The sequence below is a fragment of the Panulirus ornatus genome, chromosome 18 (genome assembly GCF_036320965.1).
Source record: "Panulirus ornatus isolate Po-2019 chromosome 18, ASM3632096v1, whole genome shotgun sequence".
NCBI classification, from domain to species: domain Eukaryota; kingdom Metazoa; phylum Arthropoda; class Malacostraca; order Decapoda; family Palinuridae; genus Panulirus; species Panulirus ornatus.
This window is the reverse complement of record NC_092241.1, coordinates 5,040,050-5,064,661: the sequence shown is the minus strand read 5'-3', so window position 1 is coordinate 5,064,661 and position 24,612 is coordinate 5,040,050. Positions and strand designations below refer to the sequence as shown.

Below are 24,612 nucleotides of genomic sequence, written 5' to 3'. Positions count from 1 at the left end.
GATTGGGGAAGAGCAGTGTGGTTTCAGAAGTGGTAGAGGATGTGTGGATCAGGTGTTTGCTTTGAAGAATGTATGTGAGAAATACTTAGAAAAGCAAATGGATTTGTATGTAGCATTTATGGATCTGGAGAAGGCATATGATACAGAGTTGATAGAGATGCTCTGTGGAAGGTATTAAGAATATATGCTGTGGGAGGCAAGTTGTTAGAAGCAGTGAAAAGTTTTTATCGAGGATGTAAGGCATGTGTACGTGTAGGAAGAGAGGAAAGTGATTGGTTCTCAGTGAATGTAGCTTTGCGGCAGGGGTGTGTGATGTCTCCATGGTTGTTTAATTTGTTTATGGATGGGGTTGTTAGGGAGGTGAATGCAAGAGTTTTGGAAAGAGGGGCAAGTATGAAGTCTGTTGGGGATGAGAGAGCTTGGGAAGTGAGTCAGTTGTTGTTCGCTGATGATACAGCGCTGGTGGCTGATTCATGTGAGAAACTGCAGAAGCTGGTGACTGAGTTTGGTAAAGTGTGTGAAAGAAGAAAGTTAAGAGTAAATGTGAATAAGAGCAAGGTTATTAGGTACAGTAGGGTTGAGGGTCAAGTCAATTGGGAGGTGAGTTTGAATGGAGAAAAACTGGAGGAAGTAAAGTGTTTTAGATATCTGGGAGTGGATCTGGCAGCGGATGGAACCATGGAAGCGGAAGTGGATCATAGGGTGGGGGAGGGGGTGAAAATTCTGGGAGCCTTGAAGAATGTGTGGAAGTCGAGAACATTATCTCGGAAAGCAAAAATGGGTATGTTTGAAGGAATAGTGGTTCCAACAATGTTGTATGGTTGCGAGGCGTGGGCTATGGATAGAGTGGTGCGCAGGAGGATGGATGTGCTGGAAATGAGAAGTTTGAGGACAATGTGTGGTGTGAGGTGGTTTGATCGAGTAAGTAACGTAAGGGTAAGAGAGATGTGTGGAAATAAAAAGAGCGTGGTTGAGAGAGCAGAAGAGCGTGTTTTGAAATGGTTTGGGCACATGGAGAGAATGAGTGAGGAAAGGTTGACCAAGAGGATATATGTGTCGGAGGTGGAGGGAACGAGGAGAAGAGGGAGACCAAATTGGAGGTGGAAAGATGGAGTGAAAAAGATTTTGTGTGATCGGGGCCTGAACATGCAGGAGGGTGAAAGGAGGGCAAGGAATAGAGTGAATTGGAGCGATGCGGTATACCGGGGTTGACGTGCTATCAGTGGATTGAATCAGGGCATGTGAAGCGTCTGGGGTAAACCATGGAAAGCTGTGTAGGTATGTATATTTGCGTGTGTGGACGTATGTATATACATGTGTATGGGGGTGGGTTGGGCCATTTCTTTCGTCTGTTTCCTTGCGCTACCTCGCAAACGCGGGAGACAGCGACAAAAAAAAAAAAAAAAAAATATATATATATATATATATATATATATATATATATATATATATATATATATATATATCTCGGAAACTTCGTCTGAAGAAATAGGTTATGCCATTTCCATGTTTCATAAAATGTTTGTCTTCGGTGGCAAACACAATCTGCCAAATGTTTCTAATTCTAAATATGACCATCATGCGAGATGTGCGTTTCCTAATTACCCTCTGCTTCTAAAGTACGTTTACGAACCGACGTAAACTGAAACGACCGATCATCGGGCAAGTGTAGTAACAATGTAATCCCGCTGACGTCAATCACATTCAAGAAGCCGTACCATAATGGATCCTAATCCTTTCTACTTCGGGTAAATCATTCCGGTGCATTGGAACATATGAGCGAAACAAACGAAAATTTGTATGTACGAGGCGGAAGATGATGTCGACGACTTGCAACCCCCTCTAACATAATGCCAAACCTTCCGCCTCTTCCTTCATTACGCATTCGAAGAAATATACCCAGTTGAGTGCGATCATGATATTCAACACTCCCGGTTTCCCATAGTGGTACCGTGTACACTAGGATGCTTTGTGGCTTCCGTACAGAGGAAGTCTACACCGTAACACTCACCTTAAGCCTTGACTGTCGGGTGGGTTCGCAGCACATGCCTCGCTGCTACACAGGAAGGTAATCGTCAGATTACATTTCACTTCAACTCCTCGGGCCCGCTTAGAAGCTGTAAAGGAAATGGGTTGGAAAGTTCAAACTAATGTCTCAACTAAATGAAATGTTAGACTTTAAACCATATGAACAGAATAATTCATACATATATATATATATATATATATATATATATATATATATATATATATATATATATATATATATATTAACACATTAACATCCAATAGTCTCTCTTTCGCGCGCCTGTCAACTAACACGTAATCCAATAACGCTCTCTGGCCATCTCTCCTACTTACATACGTATACTTATGTATATCTCGTTTTTAAATCAGGTATTCCCAATCACCAGTCCTTTTTCAGCACATAAATCTACAAGCTCTTCACCATTTCCATTTACAACACTGAACACCCCATGTATACCAATTATTCCCTCAACTGCCACATTACTGGAGGGATGTCTGATCATTATCTTGTGGAGGTTAAGGTGAAGATTTGTATGGGTTTTCAGAAAAGAAGAGTGAATGTTGGGGTGAAGAGGGTGGTGAGAGTAAGTGAGCTTGGGAAGGAGACTTGTGTGAGGAAGTACCAGGAGAGACTGAGTACAGAATGGAAAAAGGTGAGAACAATGGAAGTAAGGGGAGTGGGGGAGGAATGGGATGTATCTAGGGAATCAGTGATGGATTGCGAAAAAGATGGTTGTGGCATGAGAAGAGTGGGAGGTGGGTTGATTAGAAAGGGTAGTGAGTGGTGGGACGAAGAAGTAAGATTTTTAGTGAAAGAGAAGAGAGAGGCATTTGGACGATTTTTGCAGGGAAAAAATGAAATTGACTGGGAGATGTATAAAAGAAAGAGCAGGAGGTCAAGATAAAGGTGCAAGAGGTGAAAAAGAGGGCAAATGAGAGTTGGGGTGAGAGAGTATCATTAAATTTTAGGGAGAATAAAAAGATGTTCTGGAAGGAGGTAAATAAAGTGCGTAAGACAAGGGAGCAAATGGGAACTTCAGTGAAGGGCGCAAATGGGGAGGGGATAACAAGTAGTGGCGATGTGAGAAGGAGATGCAGTGAGTATTTTGAAGGTTTGTTGAATGTGTCTGATGATAGAGTGGCAGATATAGGGTGTTTTGGTCGAGGTGGTGTGCAAAGTGAGAGGGTTAGGGAAAATGATTCGGTAAACAGAGAAGTAGTAAAAGCTTTGCGGAAGATGAAAGCCGGAAAGGCAGCAGGTTTGGATGGTATTGCAGTGGAATTTATTAAAAAAGGGGGTGACTGTATTATTGACTGGTTGGTAAGGTTATTTAATGTATGTATGACTCACGGTGAGGTGCCTGAGGATTGGCGGAATGCGTGCATAGTGCCATTGTACAAAGGCAAAGGGGATAAGAATGAGTGCTCAAATTACAGAGGTATAAGTTTGCTGAGTATTCCTGGTAAATTATATGGGAGGGTATTGATTGAGAGGGTGAAGGCATGTACAGAGCATCAGATTGGGGAAGAGAAGTGTGGTTTCAGAAGTGGTAGAGGATGTGTGGATCAGGTGTTTGCTTTGAAGAATGTATGTGAGAAATACTTAGAAAAACAAATGGATTTGTATGTAGCATTTCTGGATCTGGAGAAGGCATATGATAGAGTTGACAGAGATGCTCTGTGGTAGGTTTTAAGAATATATGGTGTGGGAGGCAAGTTGTTAGAAGCAGTGAAGTTTTTATCGAGGATGTAAGGCATGTGTACGTGTAGGAAGAGAGGAAAGTGATTGGTTCTCAGTGAATGTAGGTTTGCGGCAGGGGTGTGTGATGTCTCCATGGTTGTTTAATTTGTTTATGGATGGGGTTGTTAGGGAGGTGAATGCAAGAGTTTTGGAAAGAGGGGCAAGTATGAAGTCTGTTGGGGATGAGAGAGCTTGGGAAGTGAGTCAGTTGTTGTTCGCTGATGATACAGCGCTGGTGGCTGATTCATGTGAGAAACTGCAGAAGGTGGTGACTGAGTTTGGTAAAGTGTGTGAAAGAAGAAAGTTAAGAGTAAATGTGAATAAGAGCAAGGTAATTAGGTACAGTAGGGTTGAGGGTCAAGTCAATTGGGAGGTAAGTTTGAATGGAGAAAAACTGGAGGAAGTAAAGTGTTTTAGATATCTGGGAGTGGATCTGGCAGCGGATGGAACCATGGAAGCGGAAGTGAATCATAGGGTGGGGGAGGGGGCGAAAATTCTGGGAGCCTTGAAGAATGTTTGGAAGTCGAGAACATTATCTCGGGAAGCAAAAATGTGTATGTTTGAAGGAATAGTGGTTCCAACAATGTTGTATGGTTGCGAGGCGTGGGCTATGGATAGAATTGTGCGCAGGAGGGTGGATGTGCTGGAAATGAGATGTTTGAGGACAATATGTGGTGTGAGGTGGTTTGATCGAGTAAGTAATGTAAGGGTGAGAGAGATGTGTGGAAATAAAAAGAGTGTGGTTGAGAGAGCAGAAGAGGGTGTTTTGAAATGGTTTGGTCACATAGAGAGAATGAGTGGGGAAAGATTGACCAAGAGGATATATGTGTCAGAGATGGAGGGAAGGAGGAGAAGTGGGAGACCAAATTTTAGGTGGAAAGATGGAGTGAAAAAGATTTTGTGTGATCGGGGCCTGAACATGCAGGAGGGTGAAAGGAGGGCAAGGAATAGAGTGAATTGGATCGATGTGGTATACCGGGGTTGACGTGAATTGGAACGATGTGGTATACCAGGGTCGACGTGCTGTCAATGGATTGAACCAGGGCATGTGAAGCGTCTGAGGTAAACCATGGAAAGTTTTGTGGGGCCTGGATGTGGAAAGGGAGCAGTGGTTTCGGTGCATTATACATGGCAGCTAGAGACTGAGTGTGAACGAATGTGGCCTTTGGCGTCTTTCCTAGCGTTACCTCGCACACATGAGGGGGGAGGGGGTTGTTATTCCATGTGTGGCGAGGTGGCGATGGGAACAAATAAAGGCAGACAGTATGAATTATGTACATGTGTATATATATGTCTCTGTGTGTATATATTTGTGTACATTGAAACCCCCGTCCCCACCCCCAGCCAAAAAAAGTATTGTAAATATCAATGATCATGCATACATGCTATCTACACCATCTGGTACCCGTGCATGGGTCGGACCTACGAGGCTGATCGAGGTAACACAGCCTGTAGCACAACCAGAGACAAGCGTCAGTTCATGCCGGTCTTCTCACGTCCTCCAGACAGGTAATCATGAACTCTACCATGTATTTTGACAGAAACCTAGGACCATAATTACAATATCTAACCAAAAAAAGGTTCCATTTATGGTATGAATTACAGATGGTAAAGTGAACCACTCTCTCTCTCCCATCCAAATGACCTAATGATCATATGAATAAAAGTCTTCCTTGCTAATGACTGTTAAAGATAACTGGCTCGTTTATCATATTTTCAGTATTACTTCCTCTCTTTCTGTATCATATTTATCTACTTTTCTCATGTGCATATTTTCACTAATTAGTGAAGACTATTACATTTACGAAATTGTTTTCTCGAGGCAATGATTCAAATACACTGATGTTCTCTGGTGTATGTAAACGCATTTGCCCGACCTGCATGAATCATTATCACTCCAGAGATAAATCACAGGTAATGACTAACCGAAGGAATCAGTTCTTATATCATATATCTTTTGATTTTCATATTAGGTGCGAAAGATTTCCAATTTACTATTTTCGAAGGCTACAGACCTCAGCACTCCCGTGAAATTATCTTACCATCAATGTGAAATTATGTTACCATTAATGTGAGATTATGTTACCATTACGGAGAGATAATGTTACCATTACTGAGATAATGTTACCATTAGAGATAATGTTACCATTACTGTGAGATTATGTTATCATTACTGTGAGATAATGTTACCATTACTGTGAGATTATGTTATCATTACTGTGAGATTATGTTATCATTACTGTGAGATAATGTTACCATTACTGTGAGATTATGTTACCATTACTGTGAGATAATATTACCATTACTGTGAGATTATGTTACCATTACTGTGAGATTATGTTACCATTACTGTGAGATTATGTTATCATTACTGTGAGATAATGTTACCATTACTGTGAGATTTATGTTATCATTACTGTGAGATAATGTTACCATTACAGTGAGATTATGTTGCAATGGAAATGTTGCTTGAATTCCCTCTTCCATGGCCTTGCTTTGTACACTAACGAATACATATACCCAAATATCTTCTCGCCTTTCAGTTTTACATGATTCTTATATCTTTCATTATCGGGAAGTTAACGATCTTTTGACCTCCGTGGTGTAGCGGTTATCGTTGCTGAACGTGACGTAATCACGGGCCGCCAAGGGGTAGAGTCCACACAGGCCCGAATCCTGGTTGCGGCAGCCGGTCCGCAGTTAAGACAGCTGTTCATCTTGCCCTAGGGACTAGCCAATCAACTGGGGATCAGATATGGATGAACTCGTTCTTCTGACAAATGAAAAACCGTGGCACTGGCTGGAATGAGTAGTCTGCCTCCGAGAGATTGGAATAAATTGCCATTAGCTAGTATAACGTTACACTGGAGTCTTTAATTACGATCGATTCTCACATACAACTAATTCAATAGTCACAATAGGTACAGGGACTGCCGGACTGCAGGTGACGGAATCCGACAAGCGAAACATTAATCATAATCATTCATGAAAGCAATGACCATATTGAATGATAAATCACTGTTGCAGACAATCCTTGCAGCATACGATGTTGTAATTCACCGTAAATTTGGATTTTTATTAACTTCCACTTCAAGAAAAAAAGGAGCGTTGACACACACTTGATACGCAACTGCAAAGAGACCGTGAGTGGATCACACATCAAAGTTAATGTTTACACACATTACCGTTTTTCCGTTCTCCCAGGTCAACTTTACCTTTATGGCAGTGTCTAACATTCGACACTCCAAGATTTCACTGGGACTTTCGAACTGCACATATCTTACGTCAGCCGGTACCTGACCAATGATTCTAGTGTTTTTGAGGTGAAAACACAATCGTATTGCCAGGTTTCAGAAAACGGGAATTGGTGAGTAAGGGTGTTTCCGATTACAAATAATTTCAATTATATATATATATGTATATATATATATATATATATATATATATATATATATATATATATATATATATATATATATATATATATTGTTAATTAACACAAAAAATGTAGGAGTGTCTAGAGCAACGGTATATACTATGCGGCCCGTGGACCTCATGAGGCCGCGTACTTGTCTCTCCTGCTGTATACAACAATAGGAAAAACAAGGCAAGTAAACAACAGAGACTGCAAATGATAATTAGAATACAGGGCCTAACGCTCTAATTATCGAACTACAGATATGTAAATTAGAGATTCAATTCAGTTTTCATGTATTATTTTTTTTTTTTTTTTTTAATTCATTAAATTCTACAAAGCCCGATCGAACTTGTCTATTTCCACAGTTGGCCAACAATAATTTTCCACAGACCACCACTAGCGTAGGAAGTCTCGAATATATAGCAAAACATATAATTATGAATTGAGGTTAAGAACAGAATTAAAATCTCGAACTCAAGGATGACCCCAGTGGGCCGAGAGCCTACCTGACCTCATTACAGACGTCGCGTGACCGACATAATGGTCACGACCCTTTTGTATACACACACACACTTACACACAGAGCTCTCGGCTTGAGCAACATCCGAATTAAACTAACAATAGCGACCTGACATCGTGCAAAGGCGGAAGGTCAGGCGAAGCCTGCGCCATTCTTGTGTTGAGAGCAGAGTTCCTAGCCTGAATATTGTTGACCTGGACGCGTAGGGCTTCCCACAAGGTAAAAATTATGCTCAATGCCCGCTCTGGTTCGTGTCTATATCTAGGAGGCTTGCCGCGAGTTAAGGACGCCTCGTCTAAAACTTCAGAAGGAAGAAATCTATATAAAAAAAGTGATACTCTTTTGTGAGAGAAAAGATTACTGAATACAGGATATTGTCGGACTAGAGCAACCGACTTACCTGTGACATGAGGGGTGATCGTTGTATGGGTGCTGAACACCACAGGATGTCTTACACAAATCTCTCTCTCTCTCTCTCTCTCTCTCTCTCTCTCTCAACCCATCGAACTAAGGGAGGATCTGCTCACTGGGTATCTATCGGTTGAGTTAGTCGCGGCGGCGGAGTGAAGTTAGCACTGCAGTGGCTGTCAAGAATCCCTCCCTGGCCCAGAATGCTCAACTCTCTCTCTCTCTCTCTCTCTCTCTCTCTCTCTCTCTCTCTCTCTCTCTCTCTCTCTCTCTCTCTCTCTCTCTCTCTCTTCTTGCCTCATTCGCACCTGAGCTGTTGGCATTTAGTCTAATAATAAAAGCTACTCTCCTTCTTAAACACCAAAATACTTGACTACATGTACCTCACACGACTGTATATCTGACTTTGACATACCCCTGCAGTGGGCGCTACGCGCTAACTCTGCCTAATGACATAAAAATTGGTTCTATCCGAGTGTATAAAAAGGTCGTTACACCTACTTACTTTCTATAAACACATGACCACTGCCGATGCTCTTTGTGACAGTCGTCCAACGAGTGTGTTGTTGCCCGTAACAAAGAGGCGGTGTTGCGTGATGATTCAAATGGTCGAGCGACGGTGCCTGTTTTATGCCTTCCTGCAGTACTTGTCGATATCATGGACACGTCGGAAAAAATATTCTCATCACATTCTTCACTAGTTTACAAGTCTTTGAATTAGCTGTCTGGCTTCCAACACTGACCACACTCACCAATAGCCAATAAATGTCCTTACCCGATGGTCTGTTGTCGTTTGAATGCCTTTGTATTCCCTTTGTATTTCCTTATTACTGAGTTTCTGATATCTTCCACTATCACAAATATATAGAAAGAGACCCATTGAGTCTTTTGCTGTTTGAAGGCCATTGTATTCCATTTGTACTCCACTGCATTCATCGTTCCAATAAATCTGAAAGGAGTAAAGACATGTAAAAAAATCTATTATAAATTATCCCTTTTTACCTGGAACTCACCAATATCTGACTCTATAGATGTAGTCCAGACTGAGATAAGACTAATATTATTATCTTTTACAAAGGAAATATTTGCACCTTCGTTCCACATCTGCAGGGTCAGAGCGTCTTGTCACCCTTCATGCCAATTGGTCCCGACTTCACACTACAGCAACAAAGGTTTACTCTCACCTTTCCCAGAGCGAGGTTCTGTAAACAACGCAAAGGAGAGTTGTTCAGAGTTAACGAATGGCAGCAAATGGGACCTCACTGTCGTACTATATTAACCAATAAGACGAAAATATTAACACGATATATAAATATATATATATATATATATATATATATATATATATATATATATATATATATATATATATATAGAGTGTGGTTGAGGGAGCAGAATAGGGTGTTTTGAAATGGTTTGGTTACATGGAGAGAATGAATGAGGAAAGATTGACCAAGAGGATATATGTGTCAGAGGTGGATGGAACGAGAAGTGGGAGACCAAAGTGGAGACGGAAAGATGAAGTGAAAAAGATTTTGAGTGATCGGGGCCAGAACATGCAGGTGGGTGAAAGGCGTGCAAGGAATAGAGTGAATTGGAACGATGTGGTATACCGGGGTCGACGTGCTGTTATTGGATTGAACCAGGGCATATGAAGCGTCTGGGGTAAACCATGGAAAGTTCTGTGGGGCCTGGATGTGGAAAGGGAGCTGTGGTTTCAGTGCATTATACATGACAGCTAGAGACTGAGTGTGAACGAATGCGGCCTTTGTTGTCTTTTCCTAGCGCTACCTCGCGCACATGCGGGGGGAGGGGGTTGTTATTTCAGGTGTGGCAGGGTGACGATGGGAATGAATAAAGGCAGACAGTATGAATTATGTACATGTGTATATATGTCTATATCTGTGTCTGTATATATATGTATACGTTGAGATGTATAGGTATGTATATTTGCGTGTGTGGACGTGCATGTATATACATGTGTATGTGGGTGGGTTGGGCCATTCCTTCGCCTGTTTCCTTGCGCTACCTCGCTAACGCGGGAGACAGCGACAAAGCAATATATATATATAGATAGATAGATAGATAGATAAGTAAAGCATCTCTTCCATTGTCCACGATGGTTATCAACTTTCTTCTTGTCTCTAAGCTGGCCGAGCAATACAGACAATTTCGACAAAATTATAGATGGAGTTTGGGCTGTAAGACATAACTTTACTTTGAACCAAGATGTTCTACTATATGATATACCACTCGTTACGTTCCTTGGCTTCATTATATCATTGAGCTTTAGCTTTCTCTCATAAGAGACATCACGTCAAGTCAGATCAGGTCGGTGTCTTCCGTTACGTTTATATCTCGTCTTGGCTGCCCGTGCAGGGGTCATGACATCTGGTGACGCTCGTCAATGAACTCAATTCTCCTCTGCTTGTTTTTTTGCGTCTGTGACATTCATCATCTATACATTTTCACTCCTCAGAGTGGTCTTGACACCAGCGAGGCATCACTTTCCCCCCTCCAGCACAATGCAAAGAGGCGGACAAGATCGAACGATTCTAGATCAAGGAATAACCTCTGTGGAGGTGGCGACGTGACACCGCTGGCCTAGGCGTGAGGCAGGGGGGTGCGTAGCGCAGCCTTGGGGCGCGGACTCGGTGACCATGGCTCCGCTACATGCCGGCAGCCATCCCACCCCACCAAAAAGAGCCTCACCTGCGACCTACAGTGAGCTCAGATCTCCCTCATTACACACACTTTTTTGCTTCATGCGCCACTTTTTTATCGTTAATTTTCTTCTCCAATACTTTTTTTCTCAACAAAACGAACGGACTTCCTGATTCTCTCTTCCCCCCATCACACACACACACATACACACACACACACACACACACACAACACAACACAACACAACACACACGCACACACACTCCTTCCCATTGGTCTTTATGTGATTCTTGAAAAATCGTGTTCCATCCCAACACATTCTCTCTTTGTATATATATATATATATATATATATATATATATATATATATATATATATATATATATATATATATATATACATGGATTGAAATGGTCAGATGCGGTATACAGGGAACGATGTGTTGTTAATAGATTGAGCCAGGGCTTATGAAGTTCGTGTAACCTGTTGTTGTGCATAGGGGACAGTGGTATTAGTGCATTACACATGACCTGATAGAGAAAAGATGTGAGCGAATGAGTCCTTTTCTTCGTCTGTTCCTGGCGCTACCACGCTAACGGGGAAACGGCGAACAATTATGAAAGAAACTATAACCATCTTTTCTCCGGTGTATCAATAGGAACAAGACAGCGAACGTGACGTCACGTCGGTCGGGTCTCGTTTTAAAGATCAGCGTCGATCGACCATTGTCTTCCTCCAGCCAACAGTGTCTGGCTTTACCTTCACGGAATCTCGATCGACGCGAAAAGTTACTTCAGATTCGTCCGTCGATTTGTATGTTCAAGCGGAACTCGGACCACTGTGGAAACAAGACCTCTACAAAAAAAAAAAAACGAACCTCGGTCCTACTGGCAGACGGGTGGTGTGTGTGTGTGTGTGTGTGTGTGTGTGTGTGTGTGTGTGTGTGTGTGTGTGTCAAGATATCTACTCTTGATGCTGAGGTTGATAAAGTGAGGAGATGAGAGGTGGTGACTCTCATACACTCGGCAACTATTAAAAGAAAAACAATACTCACAGGTGTAGAGTAACAAGTGATATTTTCTCTGGAATTGCTTTCTCATTAACCTCTAGGTTAATCAACTGATATTAAGGTTATGAAGACACGTCTGAGGTCAACGTGTTGACTGACCTTGAAATGTGCTTAGGAAATGGGTAGCAAACTAGGAAAAGTGGGACTTGTACCTTATCAAACCATGAAAAGTGGGACGTGTATCTTATTAAACCATGAAAAAGGGACGTGTATCTTATCAAACTATGAAAAGTGGGACTTGTACCTTATCAAACCATGAAAAGTGGGACGTGTATCTTATTAAACCATGAAAAAGGGACGTGTATCTTATCAAACTATGAAAAGTGGGACGTGTATCATATCAAACCATGAAAAGTGGCATACGTATCTTATCAAACCATGAAAAAAGACATGTATCTTATCAAACCATGAAAAGTGGGACGTGGATATTTATCAAACCATAAAAAAAGGGACATGTATCTTATCAAACCATGAAAAGTGGGACGTGTATCTTACTAATCCATGAAATGTGGGACATGTATCATACTTAACCATGAAAAGTGGGACATGTATCATACTTAACCATGAAAAGTGGGACGCGTATCTCATTAAACCAAGAAAAGTGGGACCTGTATCTTATTCAACCATGAAAAGTGGTATGTGTATCTTATTAAACCTTGAAAAGTGGGACGTGTATCTTATTCAACATTGAAAAATGAGACGTGTATCACATTAAATCATGAAAAGCGGGACACGTATCTTCTTAAACCATGAAAAGTGGGACGTGTATCTTGTTAAACCATCAAAACTGGGACGAGTATCTTGTTAAACCATCAAAAGTGGAACGTGTACCTTATCAAACCATTAAAAGTCAATATCTGTCTCTTTGTTATCTTTTATGTAGGGACCAGATTCTACAATGATGCGAAAGACATACTGCGTTTTCTGTAAAACGAGGAAAGGTTAGAGAGAGAGAGAGAGAGAGAGAGAGAGAGAGAGAGAGAGAGAGAGAGAGAGAGAACGTCTCCCCACTTCATCGCTACCTATTTTTTAGGGAGTGACGAATAAATACTCCAGTCGATGAATTCGGGGCAGTAACCTCCGACAGCCGGGTGGCTCACTAGTCTCTACAGAATATTGTGTGTTCCGGCCGTTTACCTCTTGATATCTCACGCTGTGCGACGCGCGGCGCGCTTACCCGCATAGCGTGTTAAGCTGACACACTAAAGCCACATTAAATGCAGTAAAAGCTACTGATGACTAACTTCTCCCGAACAGCCGATGTCATTACACCGATGAATGAAGTGAATTATTTCCCCGTCCAGTGATAAAGACTGTTTGGTCTTTGGCAAAAACCACCTATTACAGCTTCTGTCAATCTACCTTTCCTTCTGTCTTCGGCACAGACAATAATATAGCTACTACTTCTACTGTTAAACCCATGCTCTCTATTGTCAAACCCTTATAAACTACATAGTATGCTCCATCCTAAGACCCCTTCTTCGTAAGGCCTATAAAGCACCAGTTACTTTTAGCACCAACAAGGATTAAGCGCCAGAAGACATGGAATCTGGTCTTTACTGGGAGTGTGTGCTGCTGAACTCGCTCCCATATGTGTTTGTCCGTCTAGAAGCCAAGAAGAACTTACACTTATGTTGAAAACCTTGAATGGTTCAGCCTAACCTGGGGAAGGGTGACCTTTCTTATCCTTCCGAGCCACCGTCCTGTCCTTCAGTCAACTCCCATCTTCGTACCTTCACCAGGCTAATCACATCACCGGTATGGTTACCATAATAACAAGAAATCCACTAGTGGAGTCTTGCCCTTTACTGCTAATGTCTGGCCATCTTCTCTTAGTGAGCTAATCTCATGGCGTTGACCCCAATAAGTCGGAGCAAGGGATAGCATAGAGTCTCTTAATGCTTCACTTTCCAATTTTCGATTTTCAGCCTCACTCTGTTCTTTCAATTTCCGTTTTCTCTTTCTATAAGTGGTGATGGATCAGTCTCTTCTCTTCTTTCCCAAAGTTAGCAGTGGTGTTCATCGGGATTCTGTCCTGTGTTCCATTGCTTCGATCTTTCATCAACGATATCATCATAAGAAAAACCCAGTTCACATACACGCTGGTGGGTCATCTCTTTATTCTTTCATTCTTTTTTATCTGCTCCCTTTCATTCACACTAACTTTATCTCGTTTTCTCTAATCTTCATTCATGACTCTGGATTAGGATAAGCCTTTGAGGCGAGGCAGACGCCTCCTGGTTAAGTTTACCGCAGCTAAAACTTGTTTTGTAACCATCTATTTTTTCCCTTCTAACCCGTCTCATCATTTTCACATCTCTCAGGACTCTTGTCCCTTCACCATTTTGTAGGAACACCTGGTATCGCTGTTAAATCTGGTCCACCAACAATATCCAAGATGACAAATATCTAAATCTTCCTTTAATGTGTTATTCTCCCCAGAGCAGTTACTCCAGTTACACAAAGAACTGACTCTTCCTTGAATGGAGTACTGTCACATCTGGATGGCTCTAGCTCCAAGCTATCACTAACCAGAGCTGAGTGTGATGCAGTCTAGTTGAGCATTGATTGCACCGTGTCTGACCTCATAACTCGATCCACTTCTCCACTTTCAAGCTGCTGCTTCTCCTCCTCTATTATGTAGATATTGCTTCGGTTTCTGCTACCCAGAGGATTCTGCGTGTTTGCCTCGGCCATTAGTTACGCCATTTACGGCATAATAATTTTACGGTCGTCGTATTTCCTCCTAAGGATAAGCCCTGAAACTCTTCGCCATGTTGTGTCTAAGATTAAGCCCTGAAACTCTTCGCCATGTTGTGTCTAAGATGAAAATAATTACAGTTTTTAAAAGTCAATCGTCGGTTGGTAACTCATGATGACAGTGAAGTTGTGGGGTGGCGGGTAGGCAACATCACGAGTATATATATATATATATATATATATATATATATATATATATATATATATATATATATATATACGAATAAAGTGCAATATGAACGCGCACCTTCATAGAACGTACAAACCTCCAACAGCCAGGATCGAACCCGGGACCCCTGTGTCACAGGTGGGAATGCTACCGCTAGGGTATGGGCCTGGCCCATAGCCTGTGACACAGGGGTCCCGGATTCGATCCTGGCTGTTGAAGGTCTGTATGTTATATATATATATATATATATATATATATATATATATATATATATATATATATATATATATATATATATATATATATATATATATATATATATATATATATATATATATATATATATATATTTATACTTTGTCGCTGTCTCCCGCGTTTGCGAGGTAGCGCAACGAAACAGACGAAAGAAATGGCCCAACCCCCCCCCCCCCATACACATGTATATACATACGTCCACACACGCAAATATACATACCTACACAACTTTCCATGGTTTACCCCAGACGCTTCACATGCCTTGATTCAATCCACTGACAGCACGTCAACCCCGGTATACCACATCGCTTCAATTCACTCTATTCCTTGCCCTCCTTTCACCCTCCTGCATGTTCAGGCCCCGATCACACAAAATCTTTTTCACTCCATCTTTCCACCTCCAATTTGGTCTCCCTCTTCTCCTCGTTCCCTCCACCTCCGACACATATATCCTCTTGGTCAATCTTTCCTCACTCATTCTCTCCATGTGCCCAAACCACTTCAAAACACCCTCTTCTGCTCTCTCAACCACGCTCTTTTTATTTCCACACATCTCTCTTACCCTTACGTTACTCACTCGATCAAACCACCTCACACCACACATTGTCCTCAAACATCTCATTTCCAGCACATCCATCCTCCTGCGCACAACTCTATCCATAGCCCACGCCTCGCAACCATACAACATTGTTGGAACCACTATTCCTTCAAACATACCCATTTTTGCTTTCCGAGATAATGTTCTCGACTTTGACACATTCTTCAAGGCCCCCAGAATTTTCGCCCCCTCCCCCACCCTATGATCCACTTCCGCTTCCATGGTTCCATCCGCTGCCAGATCCACTCCCAGATATCTAAAACACTTCACTTCCTCCAGTTTTTCTCCATTCAAACTCACCTCCCAATTGACTTGACCCTCAACCCTACTGTACCTAATAACCTTGCTCTTATTCACATTTACTCTTAACTTTCTTCTTTCACACACTTTACCAAACTCAGTCACCAGCTTCTGCAGTTTCTCACATGAATCAGCCACCAGCGCTGTATCATCAGCGAACAACAACTGACTCACTTCCCAAGCTCTCTCATCCCCAACAGACTTCATACTTGCCCCTCTTTCCAAAACTCTTGCATTTACCTCCCTAACAACCCCATCCATAAACAAATTAAACAACCATGGAGACATCACACACCCCTGCCGCAGACCTACGTTCACTGAGAACCAATCACTTTCCTCTCTTCCTACACGTACACATGCCTTACATCCTCGATAAAAACTTTTCACTGCTTCTAACAACTTTCCTCCCACACCATATATTCTTATTACCTTCCACAGAGCATCTCTATCAACTCTATCATATGCCTTCTCCAGATCCATAAATGCTACATACAAATCCATTTGCTTTTCTAAGTATTTCTCACATACATTCTTCAAAGCAAACACCTGATCCACACATCCTCTACCACTTCTGAAACCACACTGCTCTTCCCCAATCTGATGCTCTGTACATGCCTTCACCCTCTCAATCAATACCCTCCCATATAATTTACCAGGAATACTCAACAAACTTATACCTCTGTAATTTGAGCACTCACTCTTATCCCCTTTGCCTTTGTACAATGGCACTATGCACGCATTCCGCCAATCTATATATATATAAGTATGAAGTCTGTTGGGGATGAGAGAGCTTGGGAAGTGAGTCAGTTGTTGTTCGCTGATGATACAGCGCTGGTGGCTGATTCATGTGAGAAACTGCAGAAGGTGGTGACTGAGTTTGGTAAAGTGTGTGAAAGAAGAAAGTTAAGAGTAAATGTGAATAAGAGCAAGGTTATTAGGTACAGTATGGTTGAGGGTCAAGTCAATTGGGAGGTGAGTTTGAATGGAGAAAAACTGGATGAAGTGAAGTGTTTTAGATATCTGGGAGTGGATCTGGCAGTGGATGGAACCATGGAAGCGGAAGTGGATCATAGGGTGGGGGAGGGGGCGAAAATTCTGGGGGCCTTGAAGAATGTGTGGAAGTCGAGAACATTGTCTCGGAAAGCAAAAATGGGTATGTTTGAAGGAATAGTGGTTCCAACAATGTTGTATGGTTGCGAGGCGTGGGCTATGGATAGAGTTGTGCGCAGGAGGATGGATGTGCTGGAAATGAGATGTTTGAGGACAATGTGTGGTGTGAGGTGGTTTGATCGAGTAAGTAACGTAAGGGTAAGAGAGATGTGTGGAAATAAAAAGAGCGTGGTTGAGAGAGCAGAAGAGGGTGTTTTGAAGTGGTTTGGGCACATGGAGAGAATGAGTGAGGAAAGATTGACCAAGAGGATATATGTGTCGGAGGTGGAGGGAACGAGAAGAGGGAGACCAAATTGGAGGTGGAAAGATGGAGTGAAAAAGATTTTGTGTGATCGGGGCCTGACCATGCAGGAGGGTGAAAGGAGGGCAAGGAATAGAGTGAATTGGAGCGATGTGGTATACCGGGGTTGACGTGCTGTCAGTGGATTAAATCAGGGCATGTGAAGCGTCTGGGGTAAACCATGGAAAGCTGTGTACGTATGTATATTTGCGTGTGTGGACGTATGTATATACATGTGTATGGGGGTGGGATGGGCCATTTCTTTCGTCTGTTTCCTTGCGCTACCTCGCAAACGCGGGAGACAGCGACAAAAAAAAAAAAAAAAAAAATATATATATATATATATATATATATATATATATATATATATATATATATATATATATATTCAAGTAACCTTTAGGTCTCTGTACATGTGACCTCTGCTCCTGGCTACGTAATGGAACCTTCGAACTTCAGGTCACACGATCCTCGGTGACCTGACCTAAAATTCCTTGACCAGACGGGATGGTGAACCCAACACTTGCTTCTGTTCGCGGCTATATCATAATCATAACCTTTACACAGATCAGTCTGTCGAAAGAAAAACTGCCCATCAGATCAGGTGGTATTCTGTATGGACATTATTGGAACACACTCAGCAACTTCTCTCGTGATATAATCATTTGATGTGACAAGAATGTGACATCTGTTGTTGTATTCAGTCATACTGGATATGACATGGGCGCGTGGGAGGCCAAAGTTGTACTCATATGATAAAAAAAATTAAAGTCTCTAAGCCGTGTGGGTTTTGTCATCTTCCTACACCATCACATCAGTGTGTTGTCTTCATTAGTACAACGATGAGACAATGTTACTCGAGGCTACTACGCCTCCAACTTCCTAAGAAGAGCACAATGTACAGAGAATACTAGAGAGGATTATATCATGCAAGGATGGCCAAACTACAGTAGGGATTCTTCCATGACTGCCTGAAAGGATAAAATCATCTAGAATGCTTTGCGCACTACAGTCATCTCTCTCTCTCTCTCTCTCTCTCTCTCTCTCTCTCTCTCTCTCTCTCTCTCTCTCTCTCTCTCTCTCTCTCTCATCTCCGTCCTTAAGCAAGGCCTACCGACCTCCCTTCCATTCACTGCCTCTCACCTCTGTCCTCAAAAAAAAACGTTTACCTCCCTCCCGTCCACTCACTGCCTCTTATTTACGTCCATAAGTCAGGTTCACCTCCCTCCTGTCCACTTACTGCTTCTCACCTCCGTCCTCAAGATAGATCTGCCTCCCACTCTCCCTCCAGCTCGCTGCGTCTCACCTCCATCCTTAATACAGGTCTACCGCACCTCCACCCATCAGCATCGCCAGCGCATTCAAGAGCGAACACCGGCTGACACCCATCACAGGACACCACACACCTGTATACATGCAGGTGTCAAGGCACAGATGCCAAATAAACCTTTGCGCCCCATCATTTCTCAAGTCACCATTCGAAATCACCACTCGAAATCACCACACGAAGTCACTACTCGAAGTCACCACTCCAACATGCAACACGTGCAAAGAACCTAACATCATCATCATGATGCACCTTCCAGCAAAATATGTCATGAACTCCACAGACGAATTCCTAAAAATTCTTCATGCTCCACTACTCCAGGTGGGTTCAGAGCATCTCTTGATACTGAAAGCCTATCCACCAACGTTCCCATAGACACCACCATCGAGCTCATATGGGAAAACTTATACAACCACCCAGAACGTACACCCAACAAGCATCCTACACACCACCCTACAGCAACTTCTGTAAGCCTGCACCACACAGGCTCCCTTCCGACATATTGACGGCACCCTATACTACCTAATAGGAATGGATAAGGGCTCTCCTTGGAGGTTACATTTACCGTATTCTCATGTGTCTCCTTAAAAAACAATGTCCTATAGAAAGACACTACGCCAATCTACAAAATATAGATGCGTCGGTGACATTTACGTAGTCACAGAAACGAAACTCACCTCAACCACCTTAATACAGGTATGGAGAACTCGTTTCTGAAATTCACTCATGAACTGACCGTCAACAAGATGCCATTCTTAGAAGTCATGGTGAACGGAAACACATCATCAAGGGAGACACAAGAGAGAAATAAAAGTCAGTTGATATACATCGAAGAGACGAAGCTAGGACGCCATTTGGTAAACATGTGATTGTCCAAAATATACCGTATGTTTTGGACAATCACATGTTTACCAAATGGCGCCCTAGCTTCGTCTCTTCGATGTATATCAAATGACTTTTATTTCTCTCTTATGTCTCCCCTGATGATGTGATTATTACACGAAAGTGCACTTGGGAACTTATCGTGTTTCATTTTCCCCGTGGACTCATAGGAATATATATATATATATATATATATATATATATATATATATATATATATATATATATATATATATATATATATATATATATATATATATATTTTTTTTTTTCATACGATTCGCCATTTCCCGCATTTGCGAGGTAGCGTTAAGAACAGAGGACTGGGCCTTAGAGGGAAAATCCTCACCTGGCCCCCTTCTCTGTTCCTTCTTTTGGAAAATTAAAAAAAAAAACGAGAGGGGAGGATTTCCAGCCACCCGCTCCCTCCCCTTTTAGTCGCCTTCTACGACACGCAGGGAATACGTGGGAAGTATTCTTTCTCCCCTATCCCCAGGGATAATATATATACATATATATATATATATATATATATATATATATATATATATATATAATCCCTGGGGATAGGGGAGAAAGAATACTTCTCACGTATTCCCTGCGTGTCGTAGAAGGCGACTAAAAGGGGAAGGAGCGGGGGGCTGGAAATCTTCCACTCTCGTTTTTTTTTTTTTTTTAATTTTCCAAAACAAGGAACAGAGAAGGGGGCCAGGTGAGGATATTCCCTCCAAGGCCCAGTCCTCTGTTCTTAACGCTACCTCGCTAAAGCGGGAAATGGCGAATAGTTTGAAAGAAAAGAAAAAAAGAAAATATATATATATATATATATATATATATATATATATATATATATATATATATATATTTATCCCTGGGGATAGGGGAGAAAGAATACTTCCCACGTATTCCCTGCGTGTCGTAGAAGGCGACTAAAAGGGAAGGGAGCGGGGGGTTGGAAATCCTCCCCTCTCATTTTTTTTTTTTTTTTTTTCCAAAAGAAGGAACAGAGAATGGGGCCATGTGAGGATATTCCCTCAAAGGCCCAGTCCTCTGTTCTTAACGCTACCTCGCTAATGCGGGAAATGGCGAATAGTATGAAAAAAAAAAAAAAAATATATATATATATATATATATATATATATATATATATATCCCTGGGGATTGGGGAGAAACAATACTTCCCACGCATTCCCCGCGTGTCGTAGAAGGCGAATAAATGGGACGGGAGCGGAAGGCTAGAAAACTTCCCCTCCTTGTATATTAACTTTCTAAAAGGAGAAACTGGAGAAGGAGTCACGCGGGGAGTACTCATCCTCCTCGAAGGCTCAGATTGGGGTGTCTAAATATGTGTGGATGTAACTAAGATGAAGAAAAAGGATATACAGGTAGTATGTTTGAAGAAAGGAACCTCGATGTTTTGGCTCTCAGTGAAACAAAGCTCAAGGGTAAAGGGGACCAAGGGTAAAGGGAAAAATGGTTTGGAAATGTTTTGAGATTAAAGTCAGGGGTTGGTGAAAGGACGAGAGCAAAGGAAGGAGTAGCATTATTCCTAAAACTGAAGTTGTAGGAGTATGTGATAGAGTGTAAGAAAGTAAACTCTAGATTGATATGGGTAAAACTGAAAGTGGGTGGAGAGAGATGGGTGATCATCGTGCCTATGCACCTGGTTATAAGAAAGAGCATGAGAAACATATGTTTTAGGAGCAGCTGAGTGAGTGTTTTATTAGTTTTGATGCACGAGACTGGGTTATAGTGATGGGTGATTTAAATGCAAAGGTGAGTAATGTTGAAGTTAAGGGAATAATTGGTTTACATGGGGTGTTCAGTGCTGTAAATGAAGAGCTTGCAGATTTGTGTGTTGAAAAAGGACTGGTGACTGGGAATACCTGGTTTAAAAAGAGATATATACATAAGTATATGTATGTAAGTAGGAGAGATGGCCAGAGAGCGTTACTGGATTACGTGTTAATTGATATGCGCGTGAAAGAGAGACTTTTGGATGTTAATGTGCTGAGATGTGATGCTGGAGGGATGTCTGATCATTATCTTGTACAGGCGAAGGAGAAGATTTGTAGAGGTTTTCAAAAAAGAAGAGAGAATGTTGGGTGAAGAGAGTGGTAAGAGTAAGTGAGCTTGGGAAGGAGACTTGTGTGAGGAAGTACCAGGAGAGACTGAGTGCAGAATGGAAAAAAAGGTGAGAGCAAACGACGTAAGGGGAGTGGGGGAGGAATGGAATGTATTTAGGGAATCAATGATGGCTTGCATAAAAGATGCTTGTGGCATGAGAAGCGTGGGAGGTGGGCAGATTAGAAAGGGTAGTGAGTGGTGGGATGAAGAAGTAAGATTGTTAGTGAAATAGAAGAGAGAGGCATTTGGACGATTACTGCAGGGAAATAGTACAAATGACTGGGAGATGTATAAAAGAAAGAGGCAGGAGGTCACGGGGAAGATGCAAGAGATGAAAAAGAGGGCAAATGAGAGTTAGGGTGACAGAGTATCATCAAATTTTAGGGAAAATAAAAAGATGTTTTGGAAGAAGGTAAATAAAGTGTGTAAGACAGGAGAACAAATGGGTACATCGGTGAAGGGAGCTAATGGGGAGATAATAACAAGTAGTGGTGATGTGAGAAAGAGATGGAGTGAACATTTAGAAGGTTTATTGAATGTGTTAGATGATAGAGTGGCAGATATAGGATGTTTTGGTTGAGGTGGTGTGCGAAATCAGAGGGTCAGGGAGAATGATTTGGTAAACAGAGAAGAGGTAGTGAAAGCTTTGCGGAAGATGAAAGCCGGCAGGGTAGCTGGTTTGGATGGTATTGCAGTGAAATCTATCAAAAAAGGGGGTGACTGTGTTGTTGACTAGTTGGTGAGGATATTCAATGAGTGTATGGCTCATAATGAAGTGCCTGAGGATTGGCGGAATATAGGCATAGTGCCATTGTACAAAGGCAAAGGGGTTAAAGGTGAGTGTTCAAATTACAGAGGTATAAGTTTTTTGACTATTTCTAGGAAAGTTTATGGGAGAGGTATTGATTGAGATGGTGAAGGCATGTGCAGAGCATCAGATTGGGAAAGAGCAGTGTGGTTTCAGAAGTGGTAGAGGATGTGTGGATCAGGTGTTTGCTTTGAAAAATGTATGCGAGAAATACTTAGAAAAGCAAATGGATTTCTATGCAGCATTAATGGATCTGGAGAAGGCATATGATAGAGTTGATAGAGATGCTCTGTGGAAGGTATTAAAAGTACATGGTGTGGGAGGCAAGTTGCTAGAAGCAGTGAAAAGTTTTTATCGAGGATGTCAGACATATGTACGAGTAGTAAGAGAGGAAAGTGATTGGTTCTCAGTGAATACCGGGTAGCGGCAGGGTTGTGTGATGTCTCCAAGGTTGTTTAATTTGTTTATGGATGGGGCTGTTAGGGAGGTAAATGCAAGTGTTTTGGAGAGAGGGGACAAGTATGCAGTCTGTTGTGGATGAGAGGGCTTGGGAAGTTAGTAAGCTGTTGTCGCTGATGATACAGCGCTGGTGGCTGTTTCGAGTGAGAAACTGCAGAAGCTGGTGACTGAGTCTGGTAAAGTGTGTGAAAGAAGAAAGCTGAGAGTAAATGTGAATAAGAGCAAGGTTATTAGGTACAGTAGGGTTGAGGGATGAGTCAATTGGGAGGCACGTTTCAATGGAGAAAAACTGGAGGAAATAAAGTGTTTTAGATATCTGGGAATGGATTTGGCAGCGGATGGAACCATGGAAGCGGAAGTAAGTCACAAGGTGGGAGAGGGGGCGAAAGTTCTGGGAGCGTTGAAAAATGTGTGGAAGGCGAGAACATTATCTCCGAAAGCAAAAATGGGCATGTTTGAAGGAATAATCGTTCCAACAATGTTATATGGTTGCGAGGCGTGGTCTATAGATAGGGATGTGCGGAGGAGGGTGGATGTGTTGGAAATGAGATGTTTGAGGACAATATGTGGTGTTAGGTGGTTTGATCGAGTAAGTAATGAAAGGGTAAGAGAGATGTGTGGTAATAAAAAGAGTGTGACTGAGAGAGCAGAAGAGGGTGTGCTGAAATGGTTTGGTTACATGGAGAGAATGAGTGAGGAAAGATTGACAAAGAAGATATGTGTCAGAGGTAGAGGGACCGAAAAGTGGGAGACCAAATTGAAGGTGGAAGAATGAAGGGAATAAGATTTTGAGCGATCGGGGCCTGAACGTGCAGGAGGGTGAAAGGCGTACAAGGAATAGAGTGAACTGGAACGATGTAGTATACCGGGGTCGACGTGCTGTCAATGGACAGAACCAGGAAATGTGAAGCGTCTGGGGTAGATCAAGGAAAGTTTTGTGGGGCTGAACGTGGAAAGGGAGCTGTGGTTTCGGTACATTACACATGACAGCTAGACATTGAATGTGAACGAATGTAGCCATTGTTGTCTTCGCGCGCGCGTGCGGGGGGAGGAGGTTGTCATTTCATGTGTGGCGGGGTGGCTACGGGAATGAATAAAGGCAGCAAGTATGAATTATGTACAAATGTATATATTTATATGTCTATGTATGTATATATATGTATACGTTGAAATATAAAGGTATGTATATGTGCGTGTGTGGACGTGTGTATATGTACATGTTTATGTAGGTGGGTTGGGCCATTCTTACGTCTGTTTCCTTGCGCTACCTCGCTATCTCGGGAGACAGCGACAAAGCATCATAAATAAATACATAAATAAATGTTCATATTTTTCTTTTTCACACTATTCGCCATTTCCCGCATTAGCGAAGTAGCGTTAAGGACAGAGGACTGAGCCTTCTCTGTTCCTCTTTTGGAAAATTAAAAAACGAGAGGCCCAACCCACCCACATACACATGTATATACATACACGTCCACACACGCACATATACATACCTATACATCTTAACGTATAAATATACACACATAAACATATACATATATACACATGTACATAATTCATAGTCTGCCCTTATTCATTCCCGTCGCCACTCCGCCACGCATGAAATAACAACCCCCTCCCCCCGCA

At 42.0% G+C, this 24,612-nt stretch overlaps 1 long non-coding RNA gene across 1 annotated transcript in view; it reads right to left on the bottom strand.

Moving 5' to 3' along the window:
- Nucleotides 1–2,011: 2,011 nt before the first annotated feature.
- LOC139754962 (uncharacterized) overlaps nucleotides 2,012–24,612 on the bottom strand; it is a 310,481-nt gene continuing 287,880 nt past the window's right edge. The window contains exons 3-5 of the long non-coding RNA XR_011713988.1: nucleotides 9,207–9,317; nucleotides 8,621–9,064; nucleotides 2,012–2,117 (exon numbers count right to left, since the gene is read on the bottom strand). This is a non-coding gene — a long non-coding RNA (uncharacterized lncRNA). The remainder of the gene's footprint in view (nucleotides 2,118–8,620; nucleotides 9,065–9,206; nucleotides 9,318–24,612) is intronic.